This window comes from Schistocerca serialis, chromosome 2 (assembly GCF_023864345.2).
Source record: "Schistocerca serialis cubense isolate TAMUIC-IGC-003099 chromosome 2, iqSchSeri2.2, whole genome shotgun sequence".
Taxonomy (NCBI): domain Eukaryota; kingdom Metazoa; phylum Arthropoda; class Insecta; order Orthoptera; family Acrididae; genus Schistocerca; species Schistocerca serialis.
In genome coordinates, this window is record NC_064639.1 from 971,306,292 (window position 1) to 971,320,205 (window position 13,914).

The following is a 13,914-nucleotide window of genomic DNA, read 5'->3' on the forward strand; positions in this document are numbered from 1 at the left end:
CGAAAAGCTTATGAAATATAGCAAATGTATTTCAACTACGAAAATGGTAACAGGGGTGACCTGTAAACCCAAGAACCATTCTTTCTCAAGTAGCAGCTGAACACTACTGACCAGCAGCACGACAGACCAGTAACTGATTGATATAACAATGACGAAAGAATACACAAACCTGCCAGAAAAAATACCATTGTTGCCAACTTAACAGAAGAAACAAACTATCACCGGGGTGACGAATCACACCTGTTACCATCGGAGGTTTAATCCTATCAAAATTTTTGGTTTTGGTTAGCGATTATGGTTTTAAGTGCTAACTTACTTCAAAGATGTGTAACATGTGTTGTTGTTGTTGTTGTTGGTGTTGTTGTGGTCTTCAGTCCTGTGACTGGTTTGATGCAGCTCTCCATGCTACCCTATCCTGTGCAAGCGTCTTCATCTCCCAGTACTTACAGCAACCTACATTCATCTGAATCTGCTTAGTGTATTCATCTCTTGGTCTCCCTCTACGATTTTTACCCTCCACGCTGCCCTCCAATGCTAAATTTGTGATCCCTTGATGCCTCAGAACATGTCCTACCAACCGGTCCCTTCTTCTTGTCAAGTTGTGTCACAAACTCCGCTTCTCCCCAATTCTACTCAATACTTCCTCATTAGTTATGTGATCTACCCATCTAATCTTCAGCATTCTTCTGTAACACCACATTTCGAAAGCTTCTATTCTCTTCTTGTCCAAACTATTTATCGTCCATGTTTCACTTCCATACATGGCTACAGTCCATACAAATTCTTTCAGAAATGACTTCCTGACACTTAAATCTATACTCAATGTTAACAAATTTCTCTTCTTCAGAAACGCTTTCCTTGCCATTACCAGACTACATTTTATATCTTCTACTTCGACCATCATTAGTTATTTTGCTCCCCAAATAGCAAAACTCCTTTACTACTTTAAGTGTCTCATTTCCCAATCTAATTCCCTCAGCATTACCCGACTTAATTCGACTGCATTCCATTATCCTCGTTTTGCTTTTGTTGATGTTCATCTTATATCCTCCTTTCAAGACACTGTCCATTCTGTTCAACTGCTCTTCCAAGTCCTTTGCTGTCTCTGACAGAATTACAGTGTCATCGGATAACCTCAAAGTTTTTATTTCTTCTCCATGAATTTTAATACCTACTCCGAATTTTTAGAGGCTACAACCCTGTCTCACTCCCTTCCCAACCACTGCTTCCCTTTCGTGCCCCTCGACTCTAATAACTGCCATCTGGTTTCTGTACAAATTGTAAATAGCCTTTCGCTCCCTGTATTTTACCCCTGCCACCTTCAGAATTTGAAAGAGAGTATTCCAGTCAACATTGTCAAAAGCTTTCTCTAAGTCTACAAATGCTAGAAACGTAGGTTTGCCCTTCCTTAATCTTTCTTCTAAGATAATTCGTAAGGTCAGTATTGCCTCACGTGTTTCAGCATTTCTACGGAATCCAAACTGATCTTCCCCGAGGTTGGCTTCTACCAGTTTTTCCATTCGACTGTAAAGAATTCGTGTTAGCATTATAGATCTGCGATAATTTTTGTATTTCTATCTATCTAACGGTTTTTCCTGTTTTTTCTTATTTAATTTGGCATTGTCACGTCCACTTTTGTACGCTGTACAGCTGCCGTTGATGATGGTTCAGAACAGAAACCAGTAGCAGCATAAACAACATTATTACGACAGCACAGTGTTATTCATTTCTAAAGATTTGTACATGTTGTTGACCATCGCCTAAGCGAGATGTTCGTTTCATTTCACTAGTAATCGTCAGAAGTGTTAATACATTTATCCCACTGTCAGACTAGACGGCCAATGCCTTCATGGAAAAATGTTTGCGGTTGTCCACGCAACAAATTATTGCACCCAAGCGCATATCACGGCCGGAGCAAATCGACCGCCGCGAATGCCTTCAGGGTTCCAAAAAATATGAAAGTCTCATGGGGAGAGATCGGAAATGTATGGATGATGGATGTGTAAGGGCTTCCCAACGAAACTTCCGCGGCGTAATCAGAACTACCTTGGCAACATGTGGGCGGGCAAAAAGGAAACGAGCGTATAGCATTGCTGGCCGGGAGGCTCCATCCGGGGAAGTTGGGCCGCCGAGCGCAAGTCTCATTTCAGTCGACGCCACACTGGGCGACTTGCATGCCGGTGATGAGGATGTGGGCGGGCATTATCCTGCAACATCTACATCTATACTCTGCAAGCCACCTGACGGTGTGTGGCGGAGGGTACCTTGAGTACCTCTATCGGTTCTCCCTTCTATTCCAGTCTCGTATTGTTCGTGGAAAGAAAGATTGTCGGTATGCCTCTGTGTGGGCTATAATCTCTCTGGTTGTATCCTCATTGTCTCTTCGCCAAATATACGTAGGAGGGAGCAATATACAGCTTGACTCCTCGGTGAAGGTATGTTCTCGAAACTTCAACAAAAGCCCGTACCGAGCTACTGAGCGCCTCTCTTGCATAGTCTTCCACTGGAGTCTATCTATCATCTCCGTAACGCTTTCGCGATTACTAAATGATCCTGTAACGAAGCGCGCTGCTCTCCGTTGGGTCTTCTCTATCTCTTCTATCGACCCTATCTGGTACGGATCCCACACCGGTGAGCAGTATTCAAGCAGTGGGTCAACAAGTGTACTGTAACCTACTTCCTTTGCTTTCGGACTGCATTTCCTTAGGATTCTTCTTCCAATCAATCTCAATCTGGCATTTACTTTACCGACGATTTATTTTATATGGTCGTTCCATTTTAAATCACTACTGATGCCTACTCCCAGATAATTTACGGAATTAACTGCTTCCATTTGCTGACCTGCTATACTGTAGCTTATTGATAAAGGATCTTTCTTTCTACGTATTCGCAGCACATTACACTTGTCTATATTGAGATTCAATTGCCACTCCCTGCACCATGCGTCAACTCGTTGCAGACACCCCTGCATTTCAGTACAATTTTCCATTGTTACAACCTCTCGATATACTACAGCATCATCCGCAAAAAGCCTCAGTGAACTTCCGATGTTATCCACGAGGTCATATATATATATATATATATATATATATATATATATATATATATATATATATATATATATATATTGTGAATAGCAACGGTCCTACGACACTCCCCTGCGGCACAACTGAAATCACTCTTACTTCAGAAGACTTTTCTCGATTGAGAATGACATGCTACGTTCTGTTATCTAGGAACTCTTCAATCCAATCACACAATTGGTCTGATAGTCCATATGCTCTTACTTTGTTCATTAAACGACTGTGGGGAATTGTATCGAACGCCTTTCGGAAGTCAAGAAACACGGCATCTACCTGGGAACCAGTATCTATGACCCTCTGAGTCTCGTGGACGAATAGCGCAAGCTGAGTTTCACACGACTGTCTTTTTCGAAACCCATGGTGATTCCTACACAGTAGATTCTTAGTCTCCAGAAAAGTCATTATACTCGAACATAATACGTCTTCCAAAATTCTACAACTGATCGACGTTAGAGATATAGGTCAATAGTTCTGCACGTCTGCTCGACGTCCCTTCTTGAAAACGGGGATGACCTGTGCCCTTTTCCAATCTTTTGGAACGCTACGCTCTTCTACAGACCTACGGTACACCGCTGCAAGAAGGGGGCAAGTTCCTTCGCGTACTCTGTGCAAAATCGAACTGGTATCCCATCAGGTTCAGGGGCCTTTCCTCTTTTGAGCGATTTTAATTGTTTTTCTACACTCCTGGAAATGGCAAAAAGAACACATTGACACCGGTGTGTCAGACCCACCATACTTGCTCCGGACACTGCGAGAGGGCTGTACAAGCAATGATCACACGCACGGCACAGCGGACACACCAGGAACCGCGGTGTTGGCCGTCGAATGGCGCTAGCTGCGCAGCATTTGTGCACCGCCGCCGTCAGTGTCAGCCAGTTTGCCGTGGCATACGGAGCTCCATCACAGTCTTTAACACTGGTAGCATGCCGCGAAAGCATGGACGTGAACCGTATGTGCAGTTGACGGACTTTGAGCGAGGGCGTATAGTGGGCATGCGGGAGGCCGGGTGGACGTACCGCCGAATTGCTCAACACGTGGGGCGTGAGGTCTCCACAGTACATCGATGTTGTCGCCAGTGGTCGGCGGAAGGTGCACGTGCCCGTCGACCTGGGACCGGACCGCAGCGACGCACGGATGCACGCCAAGACCGTAGGATCCTACGCAGTGCCGTAGGGGACCGCACCGCCACTTCCCAGCAAATTAGGGACACTGTTGCTCCTGGGGTATCGGCGAGGACCATTCGCAACCGTCTCCATGAAGCTGGGCTACGGTCCCGCACACCGTTAGGCCGTCTTCCGCTCACGCCCCAACATCGTGCAGCCCGCCTCCAGTGGTGTCGCGACAGGCGTGAATGGAGGGACGAATGGAGACGTGTCGTCTTCAGCGATGAGAGTCGCTTCTGCCTTGGTGCCAATGATGGTCGTATGCGTGTTTGGCGCCGTGCAGGTGAGCGCCACAATCAGGACTGCATACGACCGAAGCACACAGGGCCAACACCCGGCATCATGGTGTGGGGAGCGATCTCCTACACTGGCCGTACACCACTGGTGATCGTCGAGGGGACACTGAATAGTGCACGGTACATCCAAACCGTCATCGAACCCATCGTTCTACCATTCCTAGACAGGCAAGGGAACTTGCTGTTCCAACAGGACAATGCACGTCCGCATGTATCCCGTGCCACCCAACGTGCTCTAGAAGGTGTAAGTCAACTACCCTGGCCAGCAAGATCTCCGGATCTGTCCCCCATTGAGCATGTTTGGGACTGGATGAAGCGTCGTCTCACGCGGTCTGCACGTCCAGCACGAACGCTGGTCCAACTGAGGCGCCAGGTGGAAATGGCATGGCAAGCCGTTCCACAGGACTACATCCAGCATCTCTACGATCGTCTCCATGGGAGAATAGCAGCCTGCATTGCTGCGAAAGGTGGATATACACTGTACTAGTGCCGACATTGTGCATGCTCTGTTGCCTGTGTCTATGTGCCTGTGGTTCTGTCAGTGTGATCATGTGATGTATCTGACCCTAGGAATGTGTCAATAAAGTTTCCCCTTCCTGGGACAATGAATTCACGGTGTTCTTATTTCAATTTCCAGGGGTGTATCTCTTTGTCATCTACTTCGATACCCACCATTTTGTCATCTGTGCGACAATCTAGAGAAGGAACAACAGTGCAGTCTTCCGCTGTGAAACAGCTTTCGAGAAAGACATTTAGTATTTCGGCCTTTAGTCTGTCATCCTCTGTTTCAGTTCTACTTTGGTCACAGAGTGTCTGGGCATTTTGTTTTGATCTACCTACCGCTTTGACCTAAGACCAAAATTTCTTAGGATTTTCTGCCAAGTCAGAGAAAAAGGTCATCAGTAACTTCAAAGATATGGCGTGCCTATCGTTTCGACTACGTTGCAGAAGTTTCGTTTGGAATCCCTTACACATTCTCCATACAGTCCCGATCTCTCCCCATGCGATTTTTCTATTTTTGTAGCCCTGGAGAAACATATTCGTGGCCATCGATTTGCTTCGGACGAACAGGAGCACGCCTGGTTACAATTATGCTGCAGTAGGCAACGGCAAACATTTTTCCATGAAGGCACTGATCGTGTTGTCTCATAGTAGGATTTATGTATTAACAAATATGGCGACTACTCTGAAATAATAATCAGTTTACTTACTTTTATCCGTCAATCTCGTTTTCATTCGACTGCCCCTTACTTAGATGTTTCTAGAAGGCTATACTTTATTTTGTCAAAAATAATAATTCAGCAAATCTCACGAATCGCTCTGTGAACATGTTTGCGTAATGTGGTCTCTTAACCCTGAAGTGGCTTTTTATCAAATTGCATACCTAAGGAATATCGTCTGCCAGTTATATAATTAATAAAATCTTATATGGTTGTCGATGACGCTGTAATTTTGTCAGCGACGGCAGATCAGTTGAACGGAATGCACACTGTTTTGAACACAAACTGAAAGAGGAACATCAACAAAAGAAAAACAAGGATAATGAAATGTAGTCTAATTACATCATATGTTGCTGTTAGAAGTATATCAGCAAATAAGAAACTAAAAGCAGTTGATGAATTCTGCTATTTGTGGCAGCAAAATAATTGATGATGGCCGATGTAGAGATGATGACAGGCGATAGCAAGGAAAACATTACTGAGAAAGAGATACTTTTTCACACCTAACATAAATTTTAGTGCTAGGAAACCTTTCCTGAAGGCATTTGTCTGGGGGGTAGCTTTGTAAGTGACGGAAACTTGTATGATTAACACTTGAGACAAGAAGAGAAGCTCTGATATGATGTGCCACAGAAAAATGCTCAAGATTAGATGGAAGATCAAATAAGTAATGACGAAGTACTGAAGCGAATCGGGATGAAAAGAAACTTGGAGCACACCTTGACTTACAGGAGGGATCGCTTCAGGGGCACATTCTCAGGTATTAAGGACGCTACAGTATGGTGATTGAAGGAAGTGTGGAGGGTGCAAATTGTAGAGGAATACCAAGGCATGAGAACAATTAGCAGGTATAATGGAAGCGGTTTGCAGTAGGTATGTAGCGATAACGAGGCTTTCACAGGACATACGCGTAGTCGCTGATATTTGCGTCGAACCGGTCTTAGGACTCTAGACCACCACCGTCTCAACAACAACATGGAATATCGTCTTAGATGAGCGATTCGTGATGTCTTATCAGAAACCCTGAATTTCTCAGTAATTGACGTAAAGTCACCCTGCGAAATTGAAGCGATATCTGGGGTTCCCCAAGTAAATGATATATCTATAGGCCCTTCTGTATAAGGAGACAATCTGAGTAGTCCTCTTATTAGACTGTTTGCAGACGACGGGGTCGTATAGTAGAGCCATTGAAGGTCAAAACACATTGTTAGTTGGTTTAGACATGCTGTCTGAATGAAAGAAATGTGGCAGTGGATACTGAACAACAAAAATGTGAGATCCTCCACACGGATACTAAGAAAATACGTTAAATTTCGGTTAGGATATAAATCACACAAATTTAAAGATTGTAAATTCAACCAACTTCTTTAGAATTATAATTATGAGCAGCGTAAATTGGAACAATCACATAGAAAATGTTCTGAGGTACCGTAAAATGGGATGAATGGAAAGTTTTCAACTTCAAAAGAAAAAGCTGATAATTTTAGAAAGGAATATGTGAATAAAAATTATATTTTGTTGCAGGTATTGTGTCTAACCTTAATCTTACTATTAATTTTACAACCTATCGTATGCTTTTAAAACAGAAAAAATAAGAACTTGGAGTTTCTTTTCACTCTACAAAGTTGGGCAATGAAAACAACTGTATTAATCTTATTATTTTTTTCTGTTTATTGGCCTTTGTGGGAAATGGGGACGTAAATATCTGTTTTGCGTGCAGGAGAGTAAGAGACAAATTTATCTGGCTCAGAAAAGGTTTTATTCGGTACAATAACTAAAAATTTTAGATGAGTTGTATTTCTTTCTGTTTTCCAAATAAAAATTGTTATATCTCTAATTACTTTATGGAACGCTAAACTGATGTACTTGATTTCTTTGTTAATACATTGTCACTGATATAATGTTTAAACATACCTCTTTGAATCTACAAATCCTAACCCCAGAAGTCCTAACAAAGAGCTTTCGAACAACATCTCCTTGACCAAAAAGTTACTCCTCATCTGTTACAAAAAGCGTTTTTAATTGACCTAGCTTTTTTTTAGAAAAAATGTTAATATCACCTTTAACTTCTAAATAACAAATTTTACGTGCATGCAATCTAAATGACTACTTAGTTTTCCTGTATACTTCAGTCACAGCATCATCTCCTGGACTGAGAACAACTTCCGATGGTTCTTCATTCCTTTCAAATTTTGGTCTTCTTCTGAAGAAACACTAAAAATAACTGTTTCCATTCACCCCACAAATTCTGGAAACGCAACTCTACATTTTCAAATAGCAGAATCTCAAGACAGATTAAAATATTCTTTAAAAGTGAGCCTTCAGTCAGTGAAACATGACGGCAAATTTGCTTATCCTGTACTTAAAAACAGCACAATTTAGACTGGTATGCACAAATGAAACTCGAAGTAAGCAAATTGAGACCCACATCCGATACTTTGTGATAGAGTGAACAAAACCTCAGCAGACAGTGTCTCAATTTTGAAATTCATAATTTCCTTGTTTGACTAGTTCACAACCAACCTAGAAGGACAAATCTTTGAACGATATTCCCATTTGCCTTCCGATAAGATGGCATAGAACGTTTTTCGAAGTTACGTTTCATTCATCCCATTGTTCTATTTGCCTCATTCTACGGCAGGCGAACCAAAGCCTATTGGGAGAACGCTTAGAGGATGCAACAAACCTTCTAAAGAGAAGGCTAACACTACGCGTGTTTGTTCTCTTCTGGAGTGTTGCTGCACGCTATAGCATCCTTACCAGGTAGGATTAACCTTTAGCAGATAGGACTATCGGAAGTAACCAAAGAAGGGCAGCCCGTTTTGTTCTGTAGCGAAAGAATAGAGAATGTCACGGTTATAATAAGCGAGTTGGGGTACGCCAAAATATATTGTTGTCTACCACCTGCATAGGGAGAAATGACCTTTGTAATAAAATAAACAAAATGAGAACATCCACGGAAATATTTCGGTGATCATTTTTCTCACGTTTTATTGAAGAGAGGCACGGTCGAGAAACAGTCTAAAAGCGGCCCTGTGAACTTTGTGTCAAGACACGTACGTGTGAACAGCAGAGTAATCATGCAGATGTAGATGTAGGTGACAAGACTGACTCTTGGAATTCCACGTGGGTGAAAGAATTCCAAAATTCACAAATTCGTAGCATGTAGAGCAAATGCAAACCGAAGTGTTTTTCTGTTAGAATGTGAACTATGCAAATACTCTTAGAAAATGTCAAAAAAAGGCAAATGATTAAATTCAAAGCTGATTTTCATAAATTCCACCTTCAATTTCAGAGCACTTTCGAATTCTCTTGACAATACCGCGTGTAGCTGTTCTGAAGTCGTTGTAGACGGGATACAAGCTTGGATTGTTTCAAGGGTGGAGGAGGAAATCGGTTGTGCTCTTTTCAAACGAACCATTCCGGTACTTGCCTGCAGCAATTTAGAGAAAGCACAGAAAACCTAAATCTGGATGGTCGGATACGGATTTGAACCGCCGTCCAACCGAATGCGAGTCCTGTGTTCTAACCACTGAGCCTTCTCGCTCGGTTAGCTATTCTGAAGTTTTCTTTCTTTTAAATGAGGGCAGCGCTTTTGATGATCTGAACGGTCAATTTGTTTCCTGTATTTACTCTTCTTTGTGAACTTTTTCCAACAGGCAAAAATGTGAAGGGGTACGGTCTGGCGGCCAAAAGACGTGACCATTTTTGCTGATGCATCTTCCGGGGAATGTTAAGTTTAGATGACGTGTCAACTTATGACTAGAATGTGCATACGGGAAGAACATGCACGTCCTTGTAGCCAAACGAAACTCTTTAAATAATGCTGGGAGCTCAATTTTCAACAACAGATAATGGAGCGTGTAACAAGATGCGGTAGCACAACAGGCACAATCAACTGCTTGACTATCATAACACATCACACATTTACAGAGAAGCATTCTTAAAAAGTGTTGGGCCACTGATGTGAGTTATGAGAGTTATTGAAACCGTCATGAGTGAAAGTGGCTTCATCAATAACCAGTGGGATTACCTAGAAAGTTGCAATGAACTAACGACAAAATTCCAGTCTATCTTCAACTCCTTCTCGAAAGTGTTGAATTTTCTGTAAATGATATGGATGGAGGCCATGCATACGTGCATATCGCTGTGTATGTGGAACACCGGCATGTCTAGAAATTCTGCATATGTTGTTGAAGAACTGCCAACAGCCTTGCCGCAGTGGTAACACTGCTTACAGTCAGATCACCGAAGAGTTAAGTGCTGTAAGTCTTGGCTAGCACTTGGATGGGTGACCACCTGGGTCTGCCGAACGCTGTTGGTAAGCGGGCCCTTGTGAGGACAGTTAAACGGGACAGGTGTGTGCTGACCACATGCCCCTATGTATACGCATTCGGTGGCGCCTTAGGGCTGAGGATGACACGACGGCCGGTCAATATCATTGGGTCTTCAAGGCCTGTTTGGACAGTATATTTTTTAAGAATTTGTCTGGCAGCTGAAAAACGATGTAGACTCTGCTCATTTGCACTTTCAGACGAATTATGACTGCGCAGCATCACATCAGTTTCATGCAGTTTAGCGAAAACACGGGGAAGCACTCTTAAATCCAGTGGGGTAAAGTGTCACACCTAGAGGATAGTGCACCTACGAGGACATGATGTTTTTTGATTGGTGTCTTAGTGTTCATCGAACCGTGAACGTGTGTATGCAACTCGTATGTGCTGTGTCATCTTGGAAAATGGGAGTGGCCGCGCTGTACTCATGAAGATACACAGATATGAAAGAAAGGACAACACATAGAACTGTACTGGTTGTCTTAGATGTTAACAGCCATGTTTAACGAACTTTTTACTAATGTATTACATTTTGTGACGATGATGTGGTCAACTTAGGTACCAATTCCTCAGTAAACATGATCTGAGTTACACTTAGTAACGATGGCTATTCAGAAAGTAGGGAACGTATCCGTCTGACGCCGCTTGGCGCGCGCCGATCGCGTAGATTAGATTAGATTAGATTAGTACTTGTTCCATAGATCATGAATACGACACTTCATAATGATGTGGAACGTGTCAGGTTAATAAAAGGTGTCTATACAAGATATTACATTAGACAAAATATTACATGACACTCAATATTTTTAATTTTTTTATGTGGGGGTTGGGTAATTACCCACTTACTATATTCAAAAATTCATCTAATGAAGGAGTTGCCATTAAGAAATTCTTTTAATTTCCTTTTAAATGCTATATGAATATCTATCAGACTTTTGATGCTATTAGGTAAGTGACCAAAGACTTTCGTGGCAGCATAATTTACCCCCTTCTGAGCCAAAGTTAGATTTAACGTTGAGTAGTGAAGATCATCCTTTCTCCTAGTGTTGTAGCCATGTACACTGCTATTACTTTTGAATTCGTTCGGATTGTTAATAACAAATTTCATAAGTGAATATATATATTGTGAGGCTACAACGAAGATTTCTAGCTCTTTAAGTAAGTGTCTGCAGGAGGATCTTGGATGAGCTCCAGCAATTATTCTGATTACGCGCTTTTGTGCAATGAACACTTTTTTACTCAATGATGAGTTACCCCAAAATATGATGCCAAACGAAAGCAGAGAGCCGGCCGAAGTGGCCGTGCGGTTAAAGGCGCTGCAGTCTGGCACCGCAAGACCGCTACGGTCGCAGGTTCGAATTCTGCCTCGGGCATGGATGTTTGTGATGTCCTTAGGTTAGTTAGGTTTAACTAGTTCTAAGTTCTAGGGGTCTAATGACCTCAGCAGTTGAGTTCCATAGTGCTCAGAGCCATTTGAACCATTTTTTGAAAGCAGAGAATCAAAATAGGCGTGGTAAGTTAATTTACTCAGATGTATATCGCCAAAATTTGCAATGACCCTAATAGCATAAGTAGCTGAACTCAAACGTTTCAGCAGATCCTCAGTGTGTTTTTTCCAGTTCAACCCCTCATCAATGCATACACCTAGAAATTTTGAATATTCTACCTTAGCTACCGATTTCTGATCGAAGTCTATATTTATTAATGGTGTCATTCCATTTACTGTGGGGAACTGAATATACTGTGTTTTGTCAAAGTTTAATGAGAGCCCGTTTGCAGAGAACCACTTAATGATTTTCTGAAAAACATCATTTACAATTTCACCAGCTAATTCTTGTCTGTTGGGTGTGACCGCTATACTTGAATCATCGGCAAAAAGTACCTGCTTTGCATCTTCGTGAATATAGTATGGCAAGTCATTAATATATATTAAGAACAGCAGAGAACCCAAGACCGAACCTTGCGTCACCCCATTATTGATTGTTCCCCAGTTTGAGAAATCACCAGTTTTTTGCATATTATATGAACTGTTTATTTCAACTTTCTGCACTCTTCCAGTTAGGTATGATTTAAACAATTTGAGCACTATTCCATTCATACCACAGTACTTGAGCTTATCTATGAGTATTCCATGATTTACACAATTAAAAGCCTTTGATAGATCACAAAAAATCCCAACGGGTGACTTCCGGTTACTCAGAGCATTTAATATTTCATTAGTGAAAGTATATATAGCATTTTCCGTTGAAAAAGCCTTCTGGAAACCAAACTGACATTTTGTTAAAACTTTATTTTTACAAATGTGTGAAGCTACTCTACAATACATTACTTTTTCAAGAATTTTGGATAAGGCAGTCAGAAGAGAGATTGGGCAGTAGTTGTTGACATTAGACGTATCCCCTTTTTTATGCAGTGGTTTAACAATGGCATACTTCAGTCTATCTAGGAAAGTACCCTGCTTCAGAGAGCAATTACATATGTGGCTAAGAATCCCACTTATTTCTTGGAAACAAGCTTTTATTATCCTGCTGGAAATGCCATCAATTCCATGTGAGCTTTTATTCTTGAGAGAGCTCCTGGTTTGTTTGGATGACATTGAATCTGATAATGTAATAGATATACTATGCCTGTCTGAGCATCACATTGTGTCTGATACGGAAAACTTCAGAAGGAGAGGTGGGTGGAATTTCAATTGTATCAAATGGTGTAGGTAAGGCCTCTTCCATTAACTGCCTTGCTTCTTCTAATGAACATTTTGATCCTATTTCTCTACAACATTTAAAAAATGATTATTCAAAATGTTTTCGACTTCCAGCTTGTTGTTTATCAAGTTTCCATTCGCTTTGATGGTGATGCTGTCATCCTGTACTCTTGGTTGTCCTGTCTCCCTTGTAATAATATTCCAAATTGTTTTGATTTTGTTATCAGAGGTATTAATCCCAGACATGATGCACATGCTTCTGGACTTTTTAATAATCTTTCTTAATGTAGCACAGTAGTTTTTATAATATTTGGCTGTTTATGGGTCATTACTCTTTCTTGTTGTTAGATACAGTTCCCTTTTGTGGTTACAAGATATTTTTATTCCTTTAGTAAGCCAAGGTTTTTTGCATGGTTTCTCATAATTAGATTTAAATACTTTCTTGGGGAAACAGTTTTCAAATTCTCTTACAAGTTTATCATGAAATAAGTTATATTTTAAATTAGCATCGGATTCCTTGTACACCTCATCATGGTCTAACTGCTGAAGATTTTCTCTGAAATTTCTAATTTTTGAGTCATTGATTGAATGCACAACTTTGGAGGATAGTTTTGAATTACTGAATGGAGCTATGTCATATACTGTAACTAGCTGAGCATCATGATCAGAAATCCCATTCTCAACAGGACAAGAACTTATGTTATTAAACCTATCTTGGTCTATAAAAGTGTTATCTATCAATGTGCTGCTGTCCTTTACTACCCGAGTAGGAAAATTAATCACAGATGTCAAATTGAAATAACTGAGCAAGACTTCCAGGTCATTCTTCCTATTACACTCTTTCAGTGAATCAACATTGAAGTCCCCGCAAATAATAATTTGCTTTCCCCTGTCTGACGGATAGCACAACAAGGCATCCAAGTTTCCCACGAATAAATGAAAGTTTCCTGAAGGGGACCTATATAATGTTACAATCATAAAAGAGCCCTCCTTCAGTTTAAGTTGACAGGCACATGCTTCTATATGTTGCTGTAGACAAAAATTTTTTGCATCTAAGCTTTCTAAACAGTGATAACTTTTGACATATATGGCAACTCCTCCTCCCACCTTATTCTCT